The sequence below is a fragment of the Cetorhinus maximus genome, chromosome 4, assembly GCF_964194155.1.
Source record: "Cetorhinus maximus chromosome 4, sCetMax3.hap1.1, whole genome shotgun sequence".
NCBI classification, from domain to species: domain Eukaryota; kingdom Metazoa; phylum Chordata; class Chondrichthyes; order Lamniformes; family Cetorhinidae; genus Cetorhinus; species Cetorhinus maximus.
Genome location: NC_135882.1, coordinates 84,233,263 through 84,247,839, shown reverse-complemented (window position 1 = coordinate 84,247,839; position 14,577 = coordinate 84,233,263). Strand labels below are relative to the sequence as shown.

Sequence of the window (14,577 nt, the reverse complement as noted above, 5' to 3'; positions counted from 1 at the left end):
CAAATAAACATTGAGACATTGACATAAGAGATCACAGAAAGAACAAGTTATTATAAACACTTAAAGATGTCAATCCAGCAAAGTCAACAGTTCTCACCAGTTGTCATAACAACCCCCAATGAAATAATCTTTTGGCTCTCAGGCAAGAATGTGTAATGAGGACAGGTGTACAAGCTCTTTCAGTAGAACTGGATGGCCTGAGAAGTAAACCTTTTTCCTACCATACAATTGAGCACCTTGGTGCGTGAGTTTCAGTGCCAGTGCTATGCCAGGTTCGTAAGTCATACATCCCAATGATTGGCTGATTGAATCAAGCAGCTCATTCCTTCAGTTGTCCATGACAGGCAGAATACAAATGGCACTCATCCAGACCGCACTTGCAAAACCCAAAACAAATCATAAGAACATAAGAAATAGAAACAGGAGTAGATCATCCAGCCCCTCGAGCCTGCTCCACCATTCAATAAGATCATAGCTGATCTTCTTGTGTTTCAATTTCCACATTCCCATCTAACCCCGATAACATTTGATCACCTTGCCTAACAAGAATCTATCTACCTCTGCCTTCAAAATATTCAATGACCCCGCCTCCACTACCTTCTGAGGCAGAGAATTCCAAAGTCACACAACCCTCTGAGAGAAAAATATTCTCCTCATCTCTGTCCTAAAAGGGCGATCCCTAATTTTAAAACAGTGCCCCCTAGTTCTGGACTCACCCACGAGAGGGAACATCCTTTTGATGTCTACCATCGACATCAAACATCTACTGTTTAATGTGATTCTGCAATTGGGCATCACTCGCTGAACAATCCTGAGTGTGCTAATATCTATGCCAACAACCAATTTATGATAATCAGTCATGGTCATAAAGTGGCTCTTTTATACCGGCTAGAAGTATCATACATTCATACAGAGGAACCCGTTCTCCGCAAATGAAAGGAATATGTTGAAGCCTTGCACCTTTCTTGAATTACCTGGGAGCTTAGGAAGCCTATGGTTCCCCATTGCTTTCTCCATGGCAATGCTTCAGCCAATCAGAGTCGATTTTCCAACCAATCAGCACCCTTTTCTCCTGTAGTATAAATTGTTGTGATAATTTGAAATTTGGCATTCTTGAATTTGTTCTGATGTGTGCAAAATGAAAAGCTTTAGCAACCTGTCTCTCTTTTCAGCAATATTCAGGTTTCCTACTATCAAATAATAATTAACCAGTATGATTTTATGAAGAGTAAATCGTGTTTGACTAATTTGCTAGAGTTCTTTGAAGATGTGACAAGCAAAGTGGATAATGGGGATCCTGTAGATGTAGTATATCTGGACTTCCAGAAGGCCTTTGATAAGGTGCCGCACAAAAGATTAATACACAAGATAAGGTCACATGGAGTTAGGGGTAATGTACTAGCTTGGATAGAGGATTGGCTAACCAACAGAAAGCAGAGAGTCAGGATAAATGGGTCTTTTTCTGGATGGCAAGCTGTAACCAGTGGGGTGCCACAGGGTTCGGTCCTTGGGCCCCAACTATTTACAATCTATATTAATGACTTGGATTCAGGGATAGAAGGTACTATAGCTAAATTTGCAGATGACACCAAAATAGGTGGGAAAGTAAGTTGCAATGAAGAAATAAGAAATTTACAAATGGATATGGACAGGTTAGGTGAATGGGCCAAAATTTGGCAGATGGAGTTTAACGTGGATAAGTATGAGGTTATCCATTTTGGTCGGAAGGATAAAAAGGCGGCTTATTATTTATTTGGAGAGAAACTTCAGAACGCTTCAGTGCAGAGGGATCTGGGTGTTCCCGTGTATGAATCGCTGAAAGCTAGTATGCAGGTACAACAAGTAATAACAAAGGACAAAGAAAAGTACAGCACAGGAACAGGCCCTTCGGCCCTCCAAGCCTGCGCCGATCATATTGTCTGTCAAACTAAAACATTTTGCACTTCCGGGGTCCTTATCCCTCTATTCCCATCCTATTCATGTCTTTGTCAAGCTGCCTCTTAAACACCACTATCGTACCTGCTTCCACCACCTCCTCTGGCAGCGAATTCCAGACACTCACTACCCTCTGCGTAAAAAACTTGCCCCGCACATCTCCTCTAAAGTTTTCTCCTCTCACCTTAAATCTATGTCCCCTAGTAATTGACTCTTCCACCCTGGGAAAAAGCTTCTGACTATCTACTCTGTCCATGCCACTCAAAATTTTGTAAACTAATAAGGAAGGCAAATGGAATTTTGGCATTTATTGCTAAAGGAATAGAGTACAAAAATAGGGAAGTGTTGTTGCAACTGTACAAGGCATTGGTGAGACCGCACCTGGAGTACTGTGCACAGTTTTGGTCCCCTTACTTGAGGAAGGATGTAGTTGCACTGGAAGCGGTTCAGAGGAGGTTCACTAGATTGATTCCAGAGATGCAGGGCTTGTCTTATGAGGAGAGATTGAGCAGTTTAGGCCTATACTCACTAGAGTTTAGAAGGATGAGAGGAGATCTAATTGAGCTATATAAGATGCTAAAGGGGATAGACAAAGTAGACGTGGAGCAGATGTTTCCCCTTGTGGGAAATTCTAGAATGAGAGGCCAAAGTTTTAGGCTAGGGGGTGGTAGATTTAAATCAGAGATGAGGAGGAATTACTTTTCTCAAAGGGTCGTAAATCTGTGAAATTCACTACCTCAGAGTGCAGTGGATGCCGGGACACTGAATAAATTTAAGGAGGAGATAGGCAGATTTTTAATTAGTAATGGGTTGAAAGGTTATGGGGAGAGGGCGGGAAATTGGAGTTGAGGCCGAAATTAGATCAGCCATGATCGTATTGAATGGTGGGGCAGGCTTGAGGGGCTGAATTGCCTACTCCTGCTCCTAGTTCTTATGTTCTTAATAATTAAAGAGCTGTGAAGTGAACATCTTACAGACTGTATATCCTTTGAACAAATAATTATCTTTGTCCTTGCACATTACCAGTTAGCCTTTTTGGCTTTGTTTCACCATGTAATTTCTGACAGATTCTTGATCCTAGTTATTATTGGGTGATCCCCTCCTCAGTGCTTGAAAGTCAGGCGGTGTTCCCCATGAGCAAATAGTCTGTCAACACTCATTGTCAATGGCCACATGTGAACGTGGATGAGGTTTCAGTAATGACCAGTGCCTTTGGAACTGGAGCTGAATAAGAACACAATGCCTTCAGGAGAGGAGAAGTAAAGAGGGGAAAATTAGCAGAAAACCAAAACAACTTGACATGTCTTTTCTTTGCAGTAACATTGGGCTGTAGCTTCTGACTAGCGTCAGAAAGTGCTGGCTCACAGGAATTAGGAGAAATAAATACTTACTTAACCGGTCTTGAAAACTGTGTTGCCACTTCTGTTTGTCGGAGCTGGGTAGGGCCTGCAGTGAATGAATCCTTGCAGGCCCAAGAAATTTGTAGCTCCAGCGAATTCAAGGAGGCCATGCCCCCTTTTTTACAGCACTTACTGCTGTGAAGCAGGTAAGTTTAAAAGGCCAGGGAAATTGACAGGCGGAGGGGGGGAGGTAAGTGTCTAAGGTAAGTAGATAGGATTTGGAGAGTGGGGGTAAGCAGAGTGGTCTGAGGGGGGAGTGAGTTGGAAGTCCAAGGGTGTCGGCTGGAGGTCCAGGGGGGCACGGGGTCAGAGGTCCAGTTGGGGTGGGGGGGGGGTCGGAAGTCCTTTGGGGGGGTCCAAGGTAGGGGGGTTGGGGTTGGGGGTGTGGGGGTCTGAGGTTGGGCTAGAAGTCAGTCAGAGGTCCGGGGGGGGCTTTGGGAGGGGGGGGTGATTCGGACGTCCGATGGGGGGTGTGGTGTGGGGGGGGCAAGGCCCAAGGCCTGAGAGAGTCATGGGGTGAGGGGTGATTGGAGATTCGGGGGTGTCATGAAGGGGGCTCCGAGGTCTGGAGGGGTGGGGGATGGTTGTTGGGGGGCGTCAGAGGCCTGGGGGAATGGGTGGGAGTCGGAGATTTGGAGGGGATTGGAGGTTCACGGGTGTGGGGTGTCAGGGAGGGGATGTAGGGAGTCCCGTGGGGTTGGGGTGGTCAGGGGTGTGGGGTAAGCCCCATGGGGTTGGTCTGGGTCTTTCCAATAGTTACTCAGAAGTTAGAAGAGGGTTTAACTCTTGTAACTTTTTCTCAGTATCTATTGGTATAACCCTGGCGGAACCATCTGAAGTTTGTGATTTAAGCTGCATTTTCGGATGGTTCCCAGCGCAGCGTAATTGTCCAGAGGAAGTGTGCACTTCTGGGCAATTGCCTTGCAAACCCTTACCTGGGAACTTCCCAGAGGGATTTCCCAGCACATCTTTGGGGTACCCCACAAATCTGACCCTGGGGAGCTTGGAAGTTACAGGCTATCATTTCAATGTTACCTCACTGTCACAATAAGTCCATGCTACAACGCAGTTAATATGTGACACAGTGAAGAAGTCTCCTCCAACCAACACCCAGGTCAACTTTGTTTTTACCATTCCATTTAGACAGTAAAACAACTTTGAAAGTGAATGTTCTCTACTAGCTAATGACAGCAATTAAGTTGTTTTGGAGAAACAGTTTCAAATTTAATATTTAGCAGATGAAATAGTTAAAGATGAGGCAGTGTTCGAGAAGTTTGTGTTTAAAATTGTTTGGAACTCAGTACTTCCTTAAAATATAGACCTAAGAATTACAAAACACAGGAATTGAGTGTTGGATAACAAAAATTGTAGGCCTGAAAATCCACAATCCTTCTGGGGAAGAGGGGGAGCGGGGGTATAGTTGGAGGTGCAAAAATTGAGTAATTCCTGATGGGGGCTATCATTTGTAGCAAAGTGGCAGGTGTCAGCCTTGGCTCAGTGGTTGCACTCTTGCCTCTTGGGTTCAAGTTCCACTCCAGAGACCTGAGCACATAATCTAGGTTGACACTTCAGTGTAATGCTGAAGAAGTGTTACATTGTCAGAGGCATCTTTTGGATGAGACATTAAACCGAGACTACGCTTTCTCTTTAAAGTAGGCATAAAAGATGCTATAACACTGTTTAAAGAAGGCCTCTGTTTATTCCTCAACCAAAAACACTAAAACAGATTATCTGGTCATTGTCTTATTGCTATTTGTGGGATATTGCTGTGTGCAAATTAGCTGTTGGGTTTCCCTACATTACAACAGCAACTACACTTCAAAAAGTGCTTAATTGGTTGCAAAGAGCTTTGCGATTGACCTGAGGTCATGAAAGACATGAAATAAAAGCAAACTTTTCTTTCTGTTTAAAATACATGCTAAATTCCACACTGGGCATTTCTGAGGGACTGTAGCCTGGATTTATACATCTGACACATGCACCTCTCAATATGCAAACTATTTTACTGAATTATCTCAGTGTCACAATATCATTCTGCAGAGGCCCCTTCTCACCTTACTTCACAATGGGGCCTTCAGAATTTTTGGCCCCATATCTAATGGGTTATGCCACTTATTAATGATCTATGAATGTTTTCACAGTTGTATCCAAGTCCCACATAGTTCCTCTGTTGGTACTTCAAGTTGAAGCTAACCATGAAGTAATTGAACTCGACTTACTTAATTGCCATTTTCGGACAATAATAATGATAGTGGTGTAAGGCTTTGTTCTTCAACAAGAAATCAATTTTCTTTTTTCTAATGCTATTGGTGAGATGTATCATTCTCTTAGTGCTGTTTAATGTATTTAGATAGTTGTCATTCAGAATTAGCTTTTTTCTTGTTCGCAACTTTAATTATGATGACAAAACCTATAACTCTCAGAAAGACCTACTAGTCCCCTTTTATATCTGCTCATCTCTTGTCATACAAGCTCCAGATTTTTAATAGTAATTAATGTCTGCCTGCCAACTGAATCAGTAATGGTTTCAAAATGAACCCTTCTTTGTATCTTTCGATGTTGAGACTGTTTCAATGGTAGTAATTAAATTGTCTAGGCTTTGAATTTCAGGTTTTCTGCCCTTCTATGCATTTATTGACAAATTCACTCCTTTATTTAGCTCTGACAAGCTAATGGGAGGACCTCACTGTGTCTGTAATTTTTTTCAGTCTCACAGATATGTGGCTAAAAAAGAAGCAGGTTTTATTTAAAAATAGATTCACTAATGCATCTCTGCTATTAGGTCAAAACCAGGTGGGTGACTTTATTTCAGCACAATAAAGAAAAATGGCAAATGCTGATTTGCATTTTAGCTACAATGTATCGATTTTTTAGTAGGGCTAATTTTACCGTTCAGTGATGTTGTAAATATGGGCGATATTTGGTTGCTCATTATGTGCCAAGCTTGATTATCTTTTCCATTGAAGTTGTGTGCAGTTGGCCGAGTGCTTTCCAAGCTGCACTGCTATTGAGGCAACAAGCTGTGGGCTCAGTGATTCATACAGTACAGACAGAGTTTTTTCAATTGGGCTTATTTTAGTCAACCCTGCCTTGGCACTCTTTTTCAATCCAGGTAACGTTTTTTCTCATTTTCTCCCATGACTTATGGATACGAAAGATTATATTGCCACATTCTACCATGTTTTCTTCTATCTGTTTGGGAGGGAGGGTTTACCTTTAAGCCAGAAATGACCACAATCCTTTCTTGTAACTTCACCAATAGCGGATCTAACCTTTCTCCTATGAAGGCGTTTCTCCTGGTGGTTGCAGGCTTGATTTTCCTCCAGGAGCACAATAGTCAGAGTAGGTGTAAAATGAACGCTGGCCCTTTAAGAGCTGTGAGATTCGTAATTCGCAACCCATTAGCTGGTAGTGCCACCCTGCAGAAGAGAACATGTACGGTGCATATTTAAGCTATTAAAAGTAACAAATCTTCTCAATCTGTTGTGTGCAGGCCACAGCTCAGCCCCACGATCGAGTTCACATTTAGCTCATGCTATGTGAATTGGGCCTTTAATGACTTTCTCAAAGATGCAACCTCATCATTTAAAATATGTTGTCAAACTTGCAATTATTACGATGAATACAAATCACATTGAAACAAGTCTTCATGTTTTTTGCATGTCATGTCATCAGGTTGAAATTGACCCTGGATTCTTGCAAAACGCACATCCAAATCCTAAGTTTGAATTCTAAAGGAATGTGGGGCTATAAAAATGGATACCAGTGGTGTAATTATGGCATGAACAGGATTTATTTTCTTATTTATTTATCTCTCGACAGCATGCTCCCCTTAAAAAAATTTGGACACTTCATTTTGCAACACTTTGGAATAGATTTTAAAGTGTTAATAAATGTTAGATGTGTGCACTACTTCATGATGTGAAAAAACAGCGTATGATTAAAACACAAAAAGGTTTCCTAACAGCTCAGTGAGTAAATCTTGCAGTGAGTAACTGAGCCAAATAGGCCAGGAAGTCTATCTAACAATTACAAAGGCCCAGATTTTGCTGTAGTAATAAACAGTCAGCATTCACTGACATTACTCCTCTGAAACTGACAGCAACTTCTCAAGTCCACATATTCACAGCTAGTAGGCATTAGCTATAGGCCACAGGCAACTCTCTCCATGAGAGAGAAACAATTGGTTATATGTAGCTTGAGGGGCAGCACCCTGCAAGTATGGGGCAAGGTGAAGAGGCAGGACTCCATGAACTACCACAGCCAGTACCTGTGCCATTGGTGTCCTTTTGCATCACACTCCAGCCAACTGAGCTGACCAAGCCTCTACATATAAACAGATAAACGTAGAAATCTAGAGACTGCTGTCAGTGATTCCACATTTCTCTATCAGGTGTGCTGTTGAAGCCCCTTCCCCACAATGAAATGAATTGGAAAGCACTGAACTGACAAGAACTTTCTCTCTTGCGCTATTAATCTCACTGTAAAAATCCTCGAAAAAGTTACACCTTTTTGAATGAGGTGTAATTTGGCTTTTAATGGCATACTAAGTTCATGATTGCTGCTGATAAGTTTCTCTCTGACCCTGAAAAACTAATTTTATATTTGTGGAATGTCAAAGTTCTCCATTATGATAAAGATTCAACATATTTTTATTTCTTTTGAAAGCAATTATCACCAGTAACTAGCCAGCAACCAGGCAAATACCCCATGAAAACTAGGTCAGAAAAGGCTGCTCTGGGATCCATCACGCTCTCTCCACTGATTTTTGAGTGGATTTGGAATAGGAGGAGGGTGGTTACTGGTGGTGATTGCTGCCCGGTGGCTGGTGATCATTGCTGCCTGGTTACTGCTGGTGGTTGCTGGCTGGTTACTGGTTATGGTTGTTGGCTGGTGACTGGTTGTGGTTGCTCAATGTATGCTGGTGGTAATTGCTGGTTAGTTACTGCTGGAAAATAGGATGGAGTATACCCTGTGGCATCCTTACCCATTTTTCTGTCCACTTTAACTTCTGTCAGCAATCTTCAATACAACCATCTACATATGGGCAGGCATATTCAAACAATGGAATACTTTTTTTTTTGTAAAAATATACTTTATTCATAAAATATCTTCAATCACATTCCAAACCATTTCAAAAACAACATTACAAGGGTACAATCCAGGTTAAACTTTTACAAAATGTATCACCAGGTGCATCAGTACAAACAATATTACAATCATTTACAGCCTTTCATTTTGATCTGTACAGCCCGAGGGGCTCTAAACAGTTCCCAGTCTCTCGGTGCGCTGTGGTAGAAAGGTCTTAGACAGCGACCCTTCCCCATTGCGCCTTTGCGGCAGCTGCCCCAAGCTTTAGTGCGTCCCTCAGCACGTAGTCCTGGACTTTGGATTGTGCCAGTCCGCAACAATCGGTCGGGGACAACTCTTTGTGCTGGAAGACCAACAAGTTTCGGGCAGACCAAAGCGCGTCTTTCACCGAGTTGATGATCCTCCAGCTGTAGTTGATGTTTGTCTCGGTGTGTGTCCCTGGGAACAGCCCGTAGAGCACAGAGTCCTGTGTCACAGAACTGCTCGGGATGAACCTCGACAGCAACCACTGCATCTCTCTCCAGACTTTCTTTGCAAAGGCACAATCCACAAGGAGGTGAACAACGGTCTCTTCCCCACCACAGCCACCTCGAGGGCAATGTGCAGAGGGGGTGAGCCTCCTGGCGTGTAGGAAGGATCTGACGGGGAGGGCCTTTCTCACCACCAGCCAAGCTACGTCTTGGTGCTTGTTGGAAAGTTCTGGCGATGAGGTATTCTGCCAAATGACTTTGACAGTCTGCTCGGGGAACCATCCCACAGGGTCCACCCTCTCCTTTTCCCTCAGGGCCTCTAGGACGTTACGTGCTGACCACTGCCTGATGGACTTGTGGTCAAAGGTGTTTTTCTGCATAAATTTTTCCACCAGGGACAGGTGGTACGGCACGGTCCAACTACTTGGAGCGTTCTGCGGCAGCGTGGCCAGACCCATCCTTCGCAACACCGGGGACAGGTAGAACCTCAGCACGTAGTGACACTTGGTGTTTGCGTACTGAGGGTCTACGCACCGCTTGATGCAGCCGCACACAAAGGTGGCCATCAGTATGAGGGCGATGTTGGGCACGTTTTTTCCCCCTTTATCTAGAGGCTTGTACATCGCGTCCCTGCGGACACGATCCATTTTCGACCTCCAGATAAAGCGGAAGATGGCTCGAGTGATCGCCGTCGCGCAGGAGTCTGGAATGGGCCAGACCTGCGCCACGTACAGCAACAGCGAGAGTACCTCACACCTGATGACCAGGTTCTTACCCGCAATGGAGAGGGAGCGTCGCTCCCACATGCCCAGTTTCCTTTTCACCATAGCCACTCGCTCCTTCCAGTTTCTAACGCATGCCCCGGTCCCTCCGAACCATATCCCCAGCACCTTCAGGCCGTCAGCCCTGACAGTGAAGGGGACAAAGGATCGGTCAGCCCAGTTCCCAAAGAACATGGCCTCGCTCTTCCCACGATTTACCTTGGCTCCCGAGGCCAGTTCGAACTGGTCGCAGATGTGCATCAGTCTGCGCACCGACAGCGGATCCGAGCAGAAGACGGCGACGTCGTCCATGTACAGGGAGGCTTTTACCTGAGTGCCTCCACTGCCTGGGATCATCACTCCTCTTATGCCCGGATCCTTCCTGATGGACTCGGCAAAGGGTTCTATGCAACACACGAAAAGGACAGGCGAGAGAGGACAGCCCTGCCTGACTCCAGATTTAATCGGAAAGCTATCTGTTTCCCACCCATTGATTGAGACTGCGCTACTGATGTTAGTGTAGAGCAGTTGGATCCAATTTCGAATTCCCTCCCCAAACCCCATTTTGGAGAGCACATCCCCCATGTAGGTGTGCGATATTCTGTCAAAGGCCTTCTCCTGATCCAAGCTGATGAGGCAGGTATCCACACCCCTGTCCTGTACATAGGCAATCGTATCCCTGAGCAGCGCCAGGCTGTCAGAGATCTTCCTGCCTGGCACAGAGCAGGTCTGGTCAGGGTGAATCACCAATTCCAGAGCGGATTTGACCCGGTTGGCGATGACCTTGGACAGAATCTTATAGTCCACATTCAACAGTGAAATGGGTCGCCAATTTCTAATTTCCTCCCTTTCCCCCTTGTGCTTGTAGATGAGGGTGATGATGCCTTTCCTCATGGATTCTGACATACTACCGGCCAGGAGCATACTCTCGTACACTCCTAGCAGGTCTGGGCCGATCAAGTCCCACAGAGCCGAATACAACTCCGCCGGCAAGCCGTCGCTTCCGGGAGTTTTACTCTTCTCGAAGGACTCGAGGGCCTTAGTCAGTTCATCAGGAGTTAGCGGTTTGTCCAGGCTCTCCCGCGTACTGTGGTCTAAGACCTCCGTGATAGAGGACAGGAAGGACTGGGAGGCCGTGCTGTCCGTGGGCTTCACGTCATACAATCCGGCATAAAAGGATTTGCTGATCCTCAGAATGTCGGACCGTGATGACTTTACTGAGCCGTCTTCTTCCTTCAGGCTGCTGATCACAGAGCGCTCTCTGTGTACCTTTTGGAAGAAGAAACGTGAGCACGTCTCATCCTGCTCCACGGAGCGGACTCTGGAACGGAAGATGATCTTGGAGGCCTCCGAGGCAAAGTGCGAGGCTTGCTGGCCCTTCACCTCTTGGAGCTCCTCCTTGACATCGACCCCCATCGACTGCAGCCGGAGCAGATTCTGCATCTTTTTCTGGAGTCGGGACATTTCCCTCTGTTCCTTTCTAGCTTTCTGGGTGCCTTTGAGGATGAAAAACCTCTTGATGCTTCCCTTGATCGCTTCCCACCAGTGTGTCAGGGACTCAAAGAGGGGTTTCACGGTTCTCCAACCTTTGTAATCCCTCTTGAGCTCCTCAATGTTCTCTGGGGTCAGCAGTTGCACATTTAGCTTCCATGCCCCCCTGCCCACCCTCAGGTCCTTCTCCAAGTGGCAGTCCGCCAGTAGGAGGCAGTGGTCAGAGAAGAACACCGGCTTGACCTCGGTGGATCTGACTGTGAATGCACGGGACACAAACAGGAAGTCTATCCTGGAACGAATGGACCCGTCTGGCCGCGACCAGGTGTATCTATGCTGCGCTCCGTCTGCAGGGTTGCTGAAGACGTCGTGCAGCTTGGCATCCTTAACTGTTTCCATCAGGGATCTGGACGTAGCGTCCAATCTGCTGCCGGCCCTGCCGGATCGTCCAGCCGCATCGATGATGCAGTTGAAGTCCCCGCCCAGAATGACCGGCCTGGAGGTCGCCAGCAGCAGTGGGAGCTGCTGAAAAACCTCCGCCGCTCAGCCCCTTGTGCCGGGCCATACACGTTAATTAACCGGAGTGGAGCATTCTTGTACATTACATCTGCTACGAGGAGTCGCCCGCCCACCACCTCCTTGACCTCGGAGACGGTGAAGTTGCCTCCCCGCAGCAGAATACCCAGGCCAGAGGAACGAGAGTCGTTTCCGCCCGACCAGATCGATGGCCCGCGGGACCACCATCGTGACCATTGCCTGTAGGAGCATGGAATACATCAGGAATTGGGCTGGGGCAAGGACAGTTAAAACAGAGCAGGGGTCTTATCCATTCCTTTGCTTCACTGACCTGACTGCACTTTTAGTCTCATCTGCATTTAACCAGCAGATATGCAAAAGCAGCTTGCTACAACCAACAGCCGCAATTAGGGTTGACTCCGATGTCAGTAGTGGCCCAAAGGAAAGTCTTACAAGGGCAGTGGGAGGCGGGGGTAGGTGGAGATGGAGATTATATTGGGGGGAGTGGGGGGTGGGGGGAGGGTAGGTGGAATGCTATCACCCCAAGTTTTATTGTTGAACCAGGAAGAGCACTTCTGCTCTTGCCAACACCACAAAGTACCGACATTTTCAGCATTTTTCGGCCTTTTAACAGCAGCGTTTTCAGAATGGCAACCTGTAACTAGTGGAGTGCCACAGGGATCAGTGCTGGGGCAACAATTATTTACAATATATATTAATGACTTAGGTGAGGGAAATGAGTGTATTATTGCCAAGTTTGCGGATGACACAAAAATAGGTAGGAAGGGAAATGGTGAGGATGACACAAAGAGTCTACAAAAGGGATATAGACAGGTTAAATGAATGGGCAAAAACATGGCAGATGGAATATAATGTGGGAAAGTGCAAGTTTATGCACTTTGGCAGGAAGAATAGAGGAGCTGAATATTATTTATATGGAGAAAGACTGCAGAAAGCTGCAGTGCACAGGGATTTGGGGGGTCCTTGTACATGAATCACAAAAAGCTATCATACAAGTTCAGCAGGTAATAGGGAAGGCAAATAGAATGCTGGCCTTTATTTCAAAGGGAATGGAGTATAAAAATAGGGACGTCTTGCTAAAACTGTACAAGGCACTAGTTAGTCCGCACCTAGAATACTGTGAACAGTTTTGGTCCCCTTATCTAAGGAAAGATATACTGGCATTGGAGGCAGTCCAGAGAAGGTTCATTAGGTTGATCCCGGGGATGGAGATATTTTCTTATGAGGAGAGGCTGAGTGGGTTGGGACTGTACTCATTGGAGTTTAGAAGAATGAGAGGCAACCTTACTGAAATATATAACATTCTTAGGGAACTTGACAGGGTAGATGCTGAGAGGTTGTTTCCCCTTGTGGGAGAGTCTAGGACCAGAGGGCATAATCGCATAGTAAGGGGGCGCCCACTTAAAACAGAGATGAGGAAGAATTTCTTCTCTCAGAGGGTAGTCAACCTTGTGGAATTCTTTATCGCAGGGGGCTGCACAGGCTGGGTCGTTAAGCATATTCAAGGCTGAGATAGACAGATTTTTAATCAGGAAGAGAATCAAGGGTTATGGGGAAAAGGCAGGAAAGTGGAATTGAGGATTATCGGATCAGCCATGATCTCATTGAACGGCAGAGCAGACTCAATAAGCCAAATGGCCTCCTTCTGCTCCTATGTCTTATGGTCTTATGGTAGCCTCCAGGGATCTTTTTACGGACTGCTAGTTAAGCCAGCCAATACCTAGAAGAACTGGCCAGAGCCTGTGTGGTGCAAGCTCTGCCTACATTCTGTTCAATTTCATACTGAGGTCCTACAACTGACCATTGACTCCAATTTGTAAAACTAAACCAGTCTACCATCTGCTTGAGACCCTGGGCAACTGAAGGTCATCTGATTCAATTTTGCTTGAGGCATATTTCGGGGGTCAATCTGGTGCAGGAAATTATGATCTGATTTTGGAGTACGTTCCACCAATTGCATGCTTGGTAAATGGGCACATCGATGTCCAAATTCTCCAGCGATGAGTTTGTCTGCATGGATTACTTGGGGAACACTAAAGCAAATGACGCTATCTGCTGACTTCAACAATACACCAGAGGGCAAACTGTCAAAAATAGTTCAGTTATTCAGGAATTCTCAATTGTCTGCTCAGCCATAAGAAAACTATTATAGTCACACCAATAAACATGTTACTGTTACCCAGGGACTTAATGGCAAATTTTATGACAATAAAATCTACGGCAATTCACAGTAATTGTTTTCCGGGCATAGTATTTGAAAAGAGATCAAAATTGTAGAGCTCATTTGAAACAACAGTGCTCAAGATTTTTCCACGATATGTGGCAGGATCACCAGCTGACATGATGCTGCGTTTTTTGTGATCTGAAGCTGTTGATATTTTTCACAGGCTCCTGTTCTCATTCTAATTGTGACAGAGTGACAGCCTAAATGCCATAATAACCATGTTTCTTTTCACTGTGAATCTGGAGCAACAGGAAGGGAGCAATGAACAGTCACGTAGTTCACGCTGCATAAAGAGACAGTGCCTGCAATAGAGCCACTGCCATTTATCACTGAAGTACAGTGTTTAATTTTATATCTATCTTCGCTACAGGTTCAACAAAAAACATACGCATATTTTGGAATTTTGTGACTTTTAGGCTAACCTCTGAGCGAATATGACAGCGACAGACTTAATGGCATTACATGGCCTTGCAGATACTGACAAGTTATGATATGTGACTCTGGCACAAGTGTACACTAATAAAATACTTTTACAAAAGATTGAGAGGGAGAGGATGAGGTGTTTATGTGACAATAGCAATATTAAACAGAAGTTCCCCCATTTTGAGGATGTGATAAGGCTGCCTTCTCCATTTCATAAGGAGCATGCATATCACATTAACTTGGGA

At 45.3% G+C, this 14,577-nt stretch overlaps 1 long non-coding RNA gene across 1 annotated transcript in view; it reads right to left on the bottom strand.

The window, feature by feature from the left end:
* Positions 1 to 6,748, bottom strand: part of LOC144679330 (uncharacterized) — a 54,650-nt gene extending 47,902 nt beyond the window's left edge. The window contains exons 1-2 of the long non-coding RNA XR_013576320.1: positions 6,608 to 6,748; positions 975 to 1,072 (exon numbers count right to left, since the gene is read on the bottom strand). This is a non-coding gene — a long non-coding RNA (uncharacterized LOC144679330). The remainder of the gene's footprint in view (positions 1 to 974; positions 1,073 to 6,607) is intronic.
* Positions 6,749 to 14,577: the final 7,829 nt, after the last annotated feature.